We start from the raw sequence: 12,978 nt of genomic DNA, 5'->3' as shown, positions 1-12,978 counted from the left end.
GGGAAAATGAAGCTTGCTATATGGAACTTTGCATTAGATTTTTTGAGATCCTTATTGGGTATTAGAAGGCAGAAGAGAGAAATTGTTTCATGCCTTTATCAGAATGCTGCAGTCTCAGCTGTTCCAGAAGATTTTGGACCCTCTCATGTAAGTTGTGCCAATACAGTGGCTGCAGGGAAGGGGTAGGCTGTATATGAGCATGTAGCCTTGCTCCTCTTCCTTGCCCCATGGTGCCCAGAGAGGTGGCACAGGAAGAAGTGTGTGGGCACCACGGCAGCTTGCTGGCAAAGACATCATCTTTGACTGGAAGCACAGGGAAAGCAAGATTTACAGCCTGCTAATAGAGCAGGAAAATGGCTTAGTTTGGAAAGGTATGCATGCTTCCATCACCTGCTGTAACTGGAACCAGAGTGGTGGAACAGGGAGATATTTGGTCTCCTGAAAAACAGGAGTTCTGAATGAGTGTTGGAGACTAATGTAATCATCTTAATGGCTTGCTTCCTGCTTCGCTGCGGCAACATGCCACTGTGTATGCCTGTGTGCTTTTTCTAACAAGAAGATCTTTCCCTCCTTGAAAGACAGAAAAGCTGAGGGGGAGCTATTAAATTCTGAAAGCTATATTTAGCTGGGAGCAATTAAAGCTAGCACTGTATAATGACACTTGAGACTGACTTATCCGTCAGGCAAACAGTAAAATTTTAATGTTTGGTTCTAGTCAGACTTGGCATTACTGTTAACTTTTGCTTACATTCATTAAATTATGCATTTTAGAAGGTGTGTCTGGTGCAGGTTGTTTTGGAGAAGTTACTTTCTTACTGTTCCCACTTTGTTCCTACTTCCATTTTCAGTGTAAACCCCCACAGTCCCATGTTGCTTTTGAAAGAGGTGGTTCTGCTCTACCCTCCAATCAGCAGATGCCTGGTTTGCTCTTTTCATCATCTTTATGCTTTCAGAGTGAAATGACTCTGGAAATACTATGGCTAAAAATTTGGCTTTTTCCCTCTTTAGTTATTAATGGAATTAGTTTTCCCCTCTGATTTCTCTCTGTAGTTATTTTGCTACCAGATTTAGTAGAACTTGCCGTGGGGATAAATGGCTAACTTTGAGAGGGGAGAGAATTGCCTGGTTCCTCCTCAAGGGCCCGGTTCTGCTTGATGCAGACTTATACCAAATTGCAGTCTATTGCCAGACTGAGTCTTTTTTACACTCCTGGTAGGTTCTTCTGGAAACAGTTAGAAATATGTAGCTTCTTAGGACTAATACAGTACAAACCAGATTAATTAATTGCAGTAGGTTTGTTAAAAGGTCATTTATTGCGTGTTCATTCTTTTTTTCCCTTGGGTACCAAATAATTAATTTTCTCCATTCAGCATTAAATGAACATCCTTCTATGATGCTCATATGATCTATAGTCATCCACTGCGAGACATGTTTGTGGCTCAGTTTGTCCTTCTATTCCAGTGCATCAGGCTCTAGAGTTTTTCTGGTCTAATGTTCTTGAGTATGTCTGTGCAACTATTTTATTACACAGACACAGAAAAAGTTAAAAATCTATCAACAGTGCCATCAAGCTGATCTGGATTTCCCAGATGATTTTAGAAATTGTGTACCTGTGTTGCATAATATTCAGAAACAAAATCTGTTGAGTGCTATTTTATGCTCACTGATCAGAAGAAATCTCTTGAATACAGTGGTTTGGGGACCAAGGGGGAGAATGGAGCCTTTTTTGGACCAGCAAACTGTGGGGGAAATTTCATTTCAGAAGGAGGAGAACTTGACGTCTATGCAAAACTGTGGAAAGATTGTGGAACACCAAAGGCATTGCTTGGCTTTATGGGGTGACTGAGTGGTTGATACAAGCCTTGGCTTCCTGAACTGCTGATGGCCTAAGGCACCCAGTGAAGGATGCTTAGGCTGTATCTCCTTTTATCTGTCATTTTACTTAAGGGTCCTTCTCGGACTCCTCTAAGGTCTCTGTTACTTCAATATGATATGTCATATACTCCCAGTAACTAACATAGTTTTTTGTAATTTGTACCAGATAATTTTTTTCCTGTTTTTCTTACAGTGTTCATGCGAATAGCACAGAGAATTAAAGGCACAGTTTTTTCAGATCTATCTTGTTGGGGTTTTTTGCAATCTTTTTATAAGGTTATTCAGTTGCCTTAACCACTAGAAGTTTTTAATACATGATTAGTTGGAAGTTTCAAATGTAGAACAGCTTAATTTTTGAGTTACTGGGAAAAATGCCAGCCATAGATTCAAGAAAGTCTGAGTAATAAAATTATAAAGCTGGTTCATCGCTCAAATATGTTGTTATTTCAGCTGCCTCTGCCCACTGCATGTTCCTACAGGCTAAAAATGTCAATAGGCTCTTATATTAATAGCTATTTTAGGACTCTAATCTTAAAAGGCAGTACAATGAAAAAACCTTAGATTAATCAAAAATATCAAAGTTAACACATCAAGTGTTCTTTCTTACTCTAGTTTAAAAAACTTTCAGCCTTAATACTTAGATGAATAAAAGTACACAAGTTCATGTATTAAATTACCCTAAAATTAAATCACAGATATTTAAACTACAAACCAGATGGGGACAGTGGCATTTTTAGGATTGATATAGAAGAAGCAAGAAATTGAGTGTAAATGTGAAATTAGGAGATATTAAATGTAGACAGCTGATAAGAGAAGACAAAAGTATAGCTCAAAACTCTGAGTTGAAAACAGGGAAAAGAATTTCCTTTTTCCTTGGAAAATATGCTAAGACTGTAAGAATAATATTAAATAAGGGCAGTAATGTCAAATCAAGAAATGCAGAAGAATTTCATTTCATTACTGAATTAAAGCTGTAGTCTATGACAGCATGTAGAAATAATAGCTAAGAAAGAGTTAAATTGTAACAGTAATCTAAATTCAAAACTATTATCGCAAGTAATTTGAAGAATTCTTTGTTTCTCATATTGATTTTGAAGAAAGATCAGGAAAGCCTCAGCATCAGAGAAAGCTTAACAATGTGCTAGTTTTTATAAACAGTATGTGGTAGTCAGATGCTGGTTTGTCTGGGGCTGATTGATTGCAGACTTTTGGAAAATTTATCATCAAGCTGATATGGGAACTGACTCAGGGCAATAGAAATTCAAATCTAATAATTGGAATGAAGGACCATGCAGTCCGTGAATATAAAGGCTGACTAAACCATTGTTCTTTTTTAGCTCAAATGGATCATGTTAAACTTTGTCATAATTTCTTTTTGGTAGTGTTCACACTATACAGAGAAGTCTTGCAGGCTGCTAAAACTGTAAAATTGGATAGTCTTCAGAAAAAGTGCATTTGACTTAACATCCAAGCCCTGTGTTAGATGCTTCAAAGCAATGGCTGAATAATGTTACAAGTTCGTCCAAGAGTAGTACCCCGGCATCTATTTCTGTTCAGGATTCTTCTTTCTTGTTTTTGTGCTATCAAGGTGTTTGGGTGGGTTCCCCACAGTCTCAGTAGAGTTACACACTTGTGCAGAGTTCTGGATCTTCGGAGCAAGAAGGGTTTCTGTTACAAAATGCATTGCTCTCACAGTGCATTAGTAGACAAAAACTCAAGTTGCATAATTGTATGGGAGAATGTGGCTAACCTGAATTTTTAATGCATATCTTTCAGAAAAAAAGTATCAGCTGTAGATGCTGTATTTTAGGGAAATATTTTGGGAGAGGAGGATGCACAAAAATCAAGGCGGAAAAATTTTCAGATATTCATCTATTCTACTTGTTGCTTCTCAGGTATGAAAGAACAATGCAGCAGGAAGTTTTATTTCTCATCTGATTTTTTGGTTTGTTTTTCAGATCCAACACAAGACTCATGTGAGCTTGCACATCTTGCCTAATGGAATAGCTCATACTTTCACTTCTGTAAGAGAAGAGATTTGGATCCTTCCTGGTGGCAGTGATCCTACCCACCCACTGTAAGTCAGTCATCCTCTCACAGCTGTGTTGCTCTCCTTCTAGGAAAGCAGTGGTTAAATTGGTGTGGAGCCTGTTTTAGCCTACAGAAAGCATGATCAAGAAGTTGTGTAAGAAGCATCCTGGTATGAAGAATTACTCAGTCAATGGAGAAGAGAGAGGTCTACAGTAAAGCTGAGAAGGGGCAGCAGTTCAGTCCCCTTTTGGGATAAGACATGGTGCTTAATTAGATGTCTAGAAGAATAGAAGGAAGTAACAAGGAAATAGAATAGATAAGCCTGAAATTGTGCTAATGTAACCTTTTATTCTGCTGAGACAAGGGTAATTTTTCAAAAATACCTCAAAGCTGTGTTGCTTTTGAGGGAAATGGGGGAAAATACCATTTGTTGTATTGTACTGTGTTTGGGTTCCCTTCAGTCTAAGGCTTTGGGCTTTCCACTGATCACACATTGAGTCAGGAAGGGAGACTCACCCATTGTACCTTTGGACTATGTGGTTTGTGTTTCATTCTGAAGTGTTCTCTCCAGACTGCAGCCAAATATAGGACTTGGGCAAGGTTGAGACTGTGTTATTGGTGACATTGAAATACTTCTTGTCCTGCTGGTGGGTTTTTTTGCCTGAGTGTTCACTAATTGTGAGATTATTCTGTCCTGAGTCATATTTCCAGTAATGGTACTTGTGGCATTTTATCTTCTCTAATAATATGTAAATGTAGTCACAATGCATTCTGAATGCTTAACTATTTCTCTTTTGGTGTAGGAATGTTGATAATGTATTTGAACTTTCTGGCTGGCTGCTTGTGCTGCATTTCAACTTTTAATGTTTGTATTTGTGTGTGTGTTTATAAATATATATATTCTTTCCTTTTAAACCTGTAGGGACTTAATTAGTATTTTAGAGCACATAAGCTGGTTAGGATGTCTGAGGCTTTATATGCACATAATTTACATATCTGATTGCAGTTTTGGAAGGCTGAGTATTCTGAACTTTGTAGTTCTTACAGTCCTGTGTATAAATTGATGTTTTTAAAGTCTGTCTTGATAGACTTACATGGAACTTATACTTGTAAACCAGAATAGAGCACTGCTGTTTGCACTAATTTCTTATTGTACTTGCATCTGTGTCTGTGTAGGCTTAACCACTGCTTTAAACTTGGTGAATTTTTAGGCTGCATCTCTGTTTCTCTTGTGAGCCTGTAAAAGGTATCACGGGCTCTGTGATGCCCATGAGAACTTGCTTTCCTCTGGAAAGCTGGCGATGAGTCACGAGAACTGAAGTGTGTAGCAGGCACAAGGACTGAATCTTTGCTAGGTGTGACTGCTGTAAAGCACATTAAAAACCACATATGTTTTCAGCTTCTCTAAATTAGAAGCTGTAAATGTGTCAGTGGAGGAGAGCAAGGAGTGGAAAATACTTTCACTTGGTTATTTCTGTTGGTAGGTACTGTCACACTGCTCCAATGGGAGGTGCCCAGTTACTGCAGGATCCTTTTACCTATGGAGATAGTGGAGTTTATCAACACTATTACAAAACAGCTCGCTGATAAAGTTGGGAAGTTTTATGTTTAAATAGCAAACCAAAGTTTTTTGATTGCCTCATGCCTTTTAAAGCATTACTGTACAAGGCAGAAATGAACACAGACCTGCCCCACCCCAGTGTGCAACATGTGGCAATTTTATTTACAGAGGGGGTTCCTGCAGAACAGATACGTTTGTGACTTCACATGGAGTCATGCAGGAAACCTGTGAAAAACTCTGGTCAAGACCTTATGTGCTTGTCCTAATCTTTCTAGTGTTCACCATTGAAAGGCAACTTTGATAGCAAGGGTGGTAGATTTACAGGCATACAGGGCTGACAGCATTTGAACAGTTACAAAGAGGGAATTTTTCATTGCTCCTCTAACAGCAGCAGCAGAAGACTGAAATGAGAATTAGGATTTACCTTAACAGTAATACTTCCATTTTCATCCTGATGCAGTACAATCCTGTTGGTGTATATTCTCAGAATGCATTTATACCTTGTAACACCCTGTTTTTTTGAGATACATTAAATCTTACATTAACACATGGAATGATTTCACTAAATAGTTCTGTATCTTTTGAAAAAGGAAAGAAACAGTAGCTGGTGCTCAAAGTGAAGTCATCTTTAAGTGGCTATCTTAAATTCATTTTTACAAGCTTGAACATTGAATCTATGGCTGTTACAGAAGCAACTTCCATATGTCACTGAGCCTTTAGAAGATTTTTTTACTGCTCTCTTGAATGTAGGAAAATGCAGGGAAAGAAGTGATCTTCAGTCCACACACATTTTTTTAAAGGAAACTTCATGAAAACCTTGTGTATTCTGGTCTTTGTTGGCATTTTCTGTTAGTTTTGCCAACCTAAAATTCCAAGCTGAGTTCTTTGGTACAAATATTATGTAAAATTGGCTATTTCATTTTATCTTACTTGTGAAAGGTATTTAATTTTACTTTTTAAGCTGAATATTAGCAGCTCAGTGCTGTCTGCCAGCTCTTTACTAATAGGGTTATATGGAAACTTGTTCATACCGAACAAAATTCTGTGTTAAAATATGTCATTTATTAATTCCTCTGAAGGAAAAAGAGGCCAAATCTTTGCATGCATGTGCTTGTGAATGAAGAAATAACGAATATACAACTCTAGCTTTTGTGTACAAGCTCAGGACTATAAATTTAAGCCACTTTCCTCAGATGTGTTTCTTTTTGAATTAGCTATGAAATATTTACACTAACTTGTCCAGTATATAAGTAGCATAGGTAAACCCCCTGCAAAAAAAAAAGTGAAGAAGGGAAGGAAAAGGCTGTTTGTTAACTTCTTGTCTTCCTTGTTGCTATTGAAACAAATTCATTTTGTTGTTCTTAAAGACCAAAACAGTTAAATCTGAGTATCATCTGTGGTTGGGAGGGGTGAATAAGCAGGTTACCAACCTCATGGAAGTGTAATTTGTATCTTTTCATTTTAGCCGTAGATACTTTGATCTAAAACAGAAAACACCTGCTTAGACAGAGGACCTGTTTGAAACAAGCAGGCTGCTGATTTTATGTGATCTCAGAATAAAGTGATTTTTAGGACTCGTTTCAGTAGAAAATAAGTGTTTGTGAAATGATGAAAATGTGAATGAAATATACATCACAGTTTCATTAATGCAGCAGGATATTATTTATCATTTAAATGCATCTCTTAGGGCAAATTGTTTCTTGTAAATGCAGAATGTGTCAGGCTGATGTTTGGCTTGAGGTGGTGTGACAAGGCTGTGAACTCCTCAGCCCTGCGGTGCCAAGGTGACAGACCATTCTCCCTGGATTAAGGGCAGAGTATGCCACACACATGAAAATTCAGGTCTTTAATAGTTATTGCTTCCTACTTTGGTAAATACTATGAACTTTAAGTGCTTAAATAGCTAATTAGCATAGCCAAAAGCAACTTAGGAGATCATGAGTCTTGTCTCCTGTTATGGAACCTTTAGATTCCTTAAGCTTAAATGCAGAGCGAAGTAGCAACTGCTGTGTGTCTGGTTGTTCCAGAGACAACCAGCTGGGTCACCCTTCCTGTTTTAGCAACTGGAACAAGTTGCCTCCTTACTGACATTATAGTGAGGATTTTATGAAGTGAGATTCTGCATTTTGCTTACAGAAAATGACACAAATAGTCCATATTCTTACCAGTGAAAATGTTTTCATCGTGCCCTCACTGAGCAGAGGCATACACTTTTCATGAGCTCAATCCTTTGATGTACACAATTATTTTTTTGCTTGGAGAAGCCAAAAGAACTTGCCTCTTCTTTTAACAGTAGCTCTAAGAGATCATCTCTGTCTTTCAATATATGCTTGAACACATGCTTCTGCCAGCCTTATCTTTTTGAAAAAAGATGAGGTAAATTCTTCCTTTGTTTATGTAGACTCTGGTAATTTATTTGTCCACCAGCTGAAAACTAGAAATAAAGCCACAGATTAGAAGAAGATTTGTCATGCTTCAAAGGTGGCCTTAGAAATTGTGACCAACAGCTGTATAGTTGTATAGCTTCAGGGCCCCTCTTTCCAGTTGTGCCACAGCAAAATGCTGTGTGCAAGTTAAATGCAGGAGAGTGGAAGAGAAGATTGCAGTTGTTGGTGGGCTCCTCTAGTGTGGGAATGAGGATGTGATTCCCCAGTCTTGCCATGTATTATAGTAAATGGGGGATGGCTTTAGCCTTTAGTCGCTGTTGCTTATTCACTGATTCATTTATACTCACATTTGCTTCAGAGAAAAGGTCATATTCTTGTTTTAATTCATAAGGCAGGTTCTCGTAGCACCAGGTGCTTGAAGACAAAATGAAAATGACATTGGTTCTTTAGGTTGGAAAAAGCTTCCTATTAAGCAGAAAAATATTATGATTATTGAAGTAGTTACTTCTCAAGGAGAAATAAATATTAAAGACGGAGTAAAATGTTAACAGTATAATTTTTTTGAGCTACATGTATAAGGCTGAGTGGCTTCTTCAGTTTCAGTCAGTGGACTTCTGTTACATTAATGTGTTTTAATCTTATTTCATCCTTGTGTGCTTGCCCAAGAATGGAATCTTGTAGTTTTTTTTTTTTTGCACTTATCAAACCATATATGAGGGATGAGGAATGGTCAAACCTGATGAAATATAATTCTCAATAGTGATGAATAAACAAAGATGTTTTTCTGAAAATGTAAAATTTGCAATATTTGTTTAATGAATTTTTTTTAACTTACCTAACTTTATGCATCTCACTCACAAAATGTCTGTTGTGGAGACATGTGCTTTTGAGTGACCAAACCATGGCAAGAACTTTTCAGACTAGAAGTACATTCTCACATCAACTTATGTTTCAAGGACATGAACATTCAGAGAGAAAACCAGGAAAGGTGTTACCTGTTACGGAGTAAAACACACTGTCTGGTAACTTGGAGACAAAATAGTGAGCATCAGAGTAATGATGAAAATAAATTGATTATAAAATCATGATGATGAAAAAAATAATGAAAAAGCCCTAAGAAGCCTTCAGTGCAGTGTATTTTACTATGACTTTCCCCACTCTTCCCTTCAGAGAAGTCCAGGTGACTTCTCTGTCTTTAGATCTGGAGGAGACTTGGGCTCTGCTGCTGTGTTTTTGGAGGATAGCAAGTTATTGAAGAAGAGGAAAAGTTTTTGATTTAAGACCAGATTTCATATGATGCCTTACCTTGGAAAGTAGCAAAAATTATCCTTATTTTTCCCCCTTAAGTTCTGCCCATAGTATGTTTGTCCCCTGGAGTTTTTTACTTCCAGTGCTTAAATATCTGAACAGTTTGATGACTCTCCACAGGTGTGCTTGAATGTACTTCAGGCTGTACTTTATTTTAAACAGCAGGAATTATGCTCTCAGAAAAATCAAAGAATCTCAAGTTATTATTCTACTTTAGAAGTTTAATAATAAAGGATTAATCAAAATGTTGACACCAGTCTTTCTGTAGCACAACATTTGTTTGGAACTTTTAACAAGCTGTCAAATGCTCCAAAAAGAAAAAATTAATTCTTGGGGACACTTACATTAGCTAAAAGGTAGAAACTCTCTGCTGCTTTAATGGTCCAGAGGCAGCAGTACTCACTGTGGTGACAATGAAAAAAGTTTGTGTTTCTGGTTGAGGGACATCAATAGAATTTGGTGTTGGTGATGACAAGGACAAGGAGGACTGGAGAATGGCCCTGCCCCTTTGCATATGATTTTTAATGCCAACTTTTATTGGGCCACAACTCTTTGCTTCTGAAGATTTCAACTGTTAATGTTGTTTAACACATTGTGATGAGTCACATGCCACTCCCTGCCTGCTTTTGTTTTTGCTACCATTGGACAAGATCATAGTAACAGGTGGTTAGCAAAGTAAAATGTACCCTAAGAAAAGCTAGTTTATAGTTTTACCCTTAATACTATTCAGCATTTGGCCAGCAGCTTTTGAGGGAAAACCTTTTGTTTCAGGAGAAATAGGAAAAGCATTCATTTTTAGTTCAAGCCTTGGGACTCTGAAGGAAATTGGATTTTCCACTCTATGGAGTGAGACAGGCTGCAAAATCTAGAACTTAAAAGTTCAATGGATTTTTATTTGTCAGGAGGGTAGTATGAAATAAACATTTTCTATGCCTGTAGTTGGCTGTTCGTTCTATCTTACACAAATTATAGTTTGTACTTCACCATTAAAATTTTTCCATATTTATGTTTTGAGCTAGAATTGTCTGTTTTTTGTTTGCTGGGTTGCCTTTCTTCCTCATGTTGTTGTTTTGTGGTTTTTTTGGTGCCATACAGCTATTGAGGAAATCTAAAAGAAGCCACTAATTAAGAGGTGGTTCTAGCTAAGTAACAGCTGTTAAAGGCATTATTCAGCATCTCCTGCTGCAACTAGCTTCCTCTGCCAGTCGTGAAATTTCAGTCTATCCTGTATTTGCAAAATCCTTGGTAAAGAAATGCAGGTAACCAGGGTGCAAGGACTGCCACAATGGCTGTGGTGGGTTGACACCAGGTGCCCACCTAAGCCACCCTGTCACTCCCCTCAGCTGGATGGGGCAGAGAAAATATAATGAAAGGTTCATGGGTCAAGATAAGTACACAGAGAGAGCACTCAGCAATTGCTGTCATGGGCAAAACAGTCTTGACTGAGGGAAATCAATGTAATTTAATGCCTGTCAAATATGGGATCACGAAAAATAAACCCAAATCTTAAACCACCTTCCCTTCACCCCACCCTTCTTTCTGGACTCAACCTCCAAATCTACTTCCTTCCTCCCAGTGAACAGGGAGTGGGGGATGAGGGCTGTAGTCACATCATCACACATTCTCTGCTGCTCTTTCCTCCTGGGGGAGGGACTCCTCACTCTCTTCCCTGCTCCAGTGTGGGGTCCCTCTGGTGGGAGACATTCCTCCCTGAATTCCTCCTTTCCATGCACTGCAGTTCATCCTCAACCGCTCCAGTGTTGTGGGGTCACAGAACTTGTGGAATACTTCTGAAATGGGATTTTGGCTTCAAGCTGGAGGCCCTTTTAGTGGTATCTTGTAAGAAATAAGGAACCACTAATACCATCTTTTGCCTGGATGGCTGGCTCTGTGTGGGATGCTCCAGCTGTGCTGTACAGGCTATTCACTGAAGACTTGGACTCAACAATCCTTGTGTGTCCTTTCCAAATCAGAGTATTCTGTGATTCAGTTGTCACCTGTGGGAAGATAAACTCATGTTTTTTTCCAGTTACATAACCATGCATCACATTTCATTTAACTTATAGCCCAGAAATCTGATGGTAATGCACTCAATATGATGTGTCCATTTAAAACACAAAGGCTTTGTCATAGAAAAAATAATTGTGCATATTAAGACTTGATTAAAAAGGGATCATTAACACTTGAACAAGATGCTAATATCACTTCAGATGCATATATAGAAAACATGAGTATCAATATGCCTATACCTTGCATAAGTATTGGAAATGAAACAGTTTTATGACCACCAAGAATGATGGGTTTGCCATGGAAAGTGCAGCAGAAGTTCTTAGCCTGGTGGAGGGAACAGAGCTGGTGAATGTGTATTTGGTAGAGAGGGAGGCTGCAGTCCCCCTGAGTGTCCACCCGAGGCAGATGGCAGGCTGATCTGAGGACAGGGGCCAGCTCAGAATGCCCAGCCATGCAGGTGCTGAGTGAAATGTCCAGATCTGAGTCTCTGCAGTGAGTCAGAGCTCAGGGGCTTCTGCCTTTGCTTCCAAATGTGCTGCCATCAGCCTGGTGTAGTCCAATAGGCAGTGACCTTTAATTGCCTTTTGGCATCAAGCTGCTACTGCCACAAATGACAATTAGTAAAATTCCTCTCATTAGACAGCAGTGAACATGATAGAAAGTTCAGGGTAAGGAAGATGTATTTTCCTTTATAAAGAATATTATATTGCTATCACAAAAGCATCCATACGACTGCATGTGTTTGAGTTTCAGAGTATTCTGAAATGATTGTGAAATCTAGCATTGTTGCTACTTATTTAAGTTATCAGTTGCAAAGAAGTTCTGGTTCAGTATGTTAAAAGGAAGATCAAATGGAAGACTGTTCAGTGGTTTTGGATAAATTGTGGCAACTCAGTTTGGATTGTTTGCTTTCACCTGATTTATTTAATTTTCTACCTGTGAAATACCCTGTTTCTGTCCATGGCCACATGAAGGCTCATTAATGTTGTTGGAATAATGTCTTTCTGCTTGCTCAGCTGAAGAAAAGTCAGGCCTGAAGCATCCGTGAAAGTAGTTCTGAAGCTAAAAAACAGTAGTTGTTTATGTACAAAATGTTAATTGTCACTCTGCTCTCTTCAGACATAACTAATGTGTGACTTAATTTAGATATGTTAACTGAGAATCATTATGTTCACGGGGGAAGTAATGCATTTGTCACATGTATTTACTTTCTCATGCTTAATGCATAACATCCAACTTGACAATTCCTGCACTTGTTGGTGAGTTTAAGCTCCTTAGATTTACTGTGTAAGGTAGTTAAGCTGCTGGTTTTAACTTCCAAATGCCTAATGCTTTTTCCATGTCCTCACCTAGCTCCAGAAAAGTATCCCTGGCATGGGCAATGGGGCAGGGAGGAAGACAGAGAAATTGAGCTGTTCAGACTGGTAAAAGGAGATGTGAACTCTGAGCAATTAGTGCAGTCCCCAGGCAAAATTAATATGAAGTCAGATTCCTGTGCACAAGGCAGCAGCTTTTATTGGAAGCTTTAATTATTTTAAAGCACCGTATGCTAGATTTGTATGGACAATCTGTAAGAAAAAAATAACAGACTTTTCAGGACTAGTTGCTGAATGCCATGGGGAGTAGAAGCAAATTTACATTCCAATTTTGGGAATAATACTGAAATTTTGAATAGATTGCAGTTGGTAATAGGTCAAAATTTGTATTTCTGGGAATGCTATCATTTATGTGAAAGGAAAATGTGAGGTGTGAAAGCTTTTACTGCAGGTTTGGGTTTAAATGAACTTCACCTTAGGGTGGCTGTTT

The 12,978-nt window shown here is 38.3% G+C and overlaps 1 protein-coding gene across 5 annotated transcripts in view; it reads left to right on the top strand.

Moving 5' to 3' along the window:
- Positions 1-12,978, top strand: part of OSBPL3 (oxysterol binding protein like 3) — an 87,463-nt gene that overhangs the window by 15,090 nt on the left and 59,395 nt on the right. For all 5 annotated transcript variants that reach the window (XM_030264849.4, XM_030264851.4, XM_002193340.7 and 2 more), the window contains exon 2: positions 3,834-3,952. The gene's annotated coding sequence lies outside the window, so the exon portion shown is untranslated. The remainder of the gene's footprint in view (positions 1-3,833; positions 3,953-12,978) is intronic.

The sequence above is a fragment of the Taeniopygia guttata genome, chromosome 2 (assembly GCF_048771995.1).
Source record: "Taeniopygia guttata chromosome 2, bTaeGut7.mat, whole genome shotgun sequence".
Classification (NCBI taxonomy): domain Eukaryota; kingdom Metazoa; phylum Chordata; class Aves; order Passeriformes; family Estrildidae; genus Taeniopygia; species Taeniopygia guttata.
Note: the sequence above shows the minus strand (reverse complement) of the source record. Positions and strands in the feature narration are given on the sequence as shown.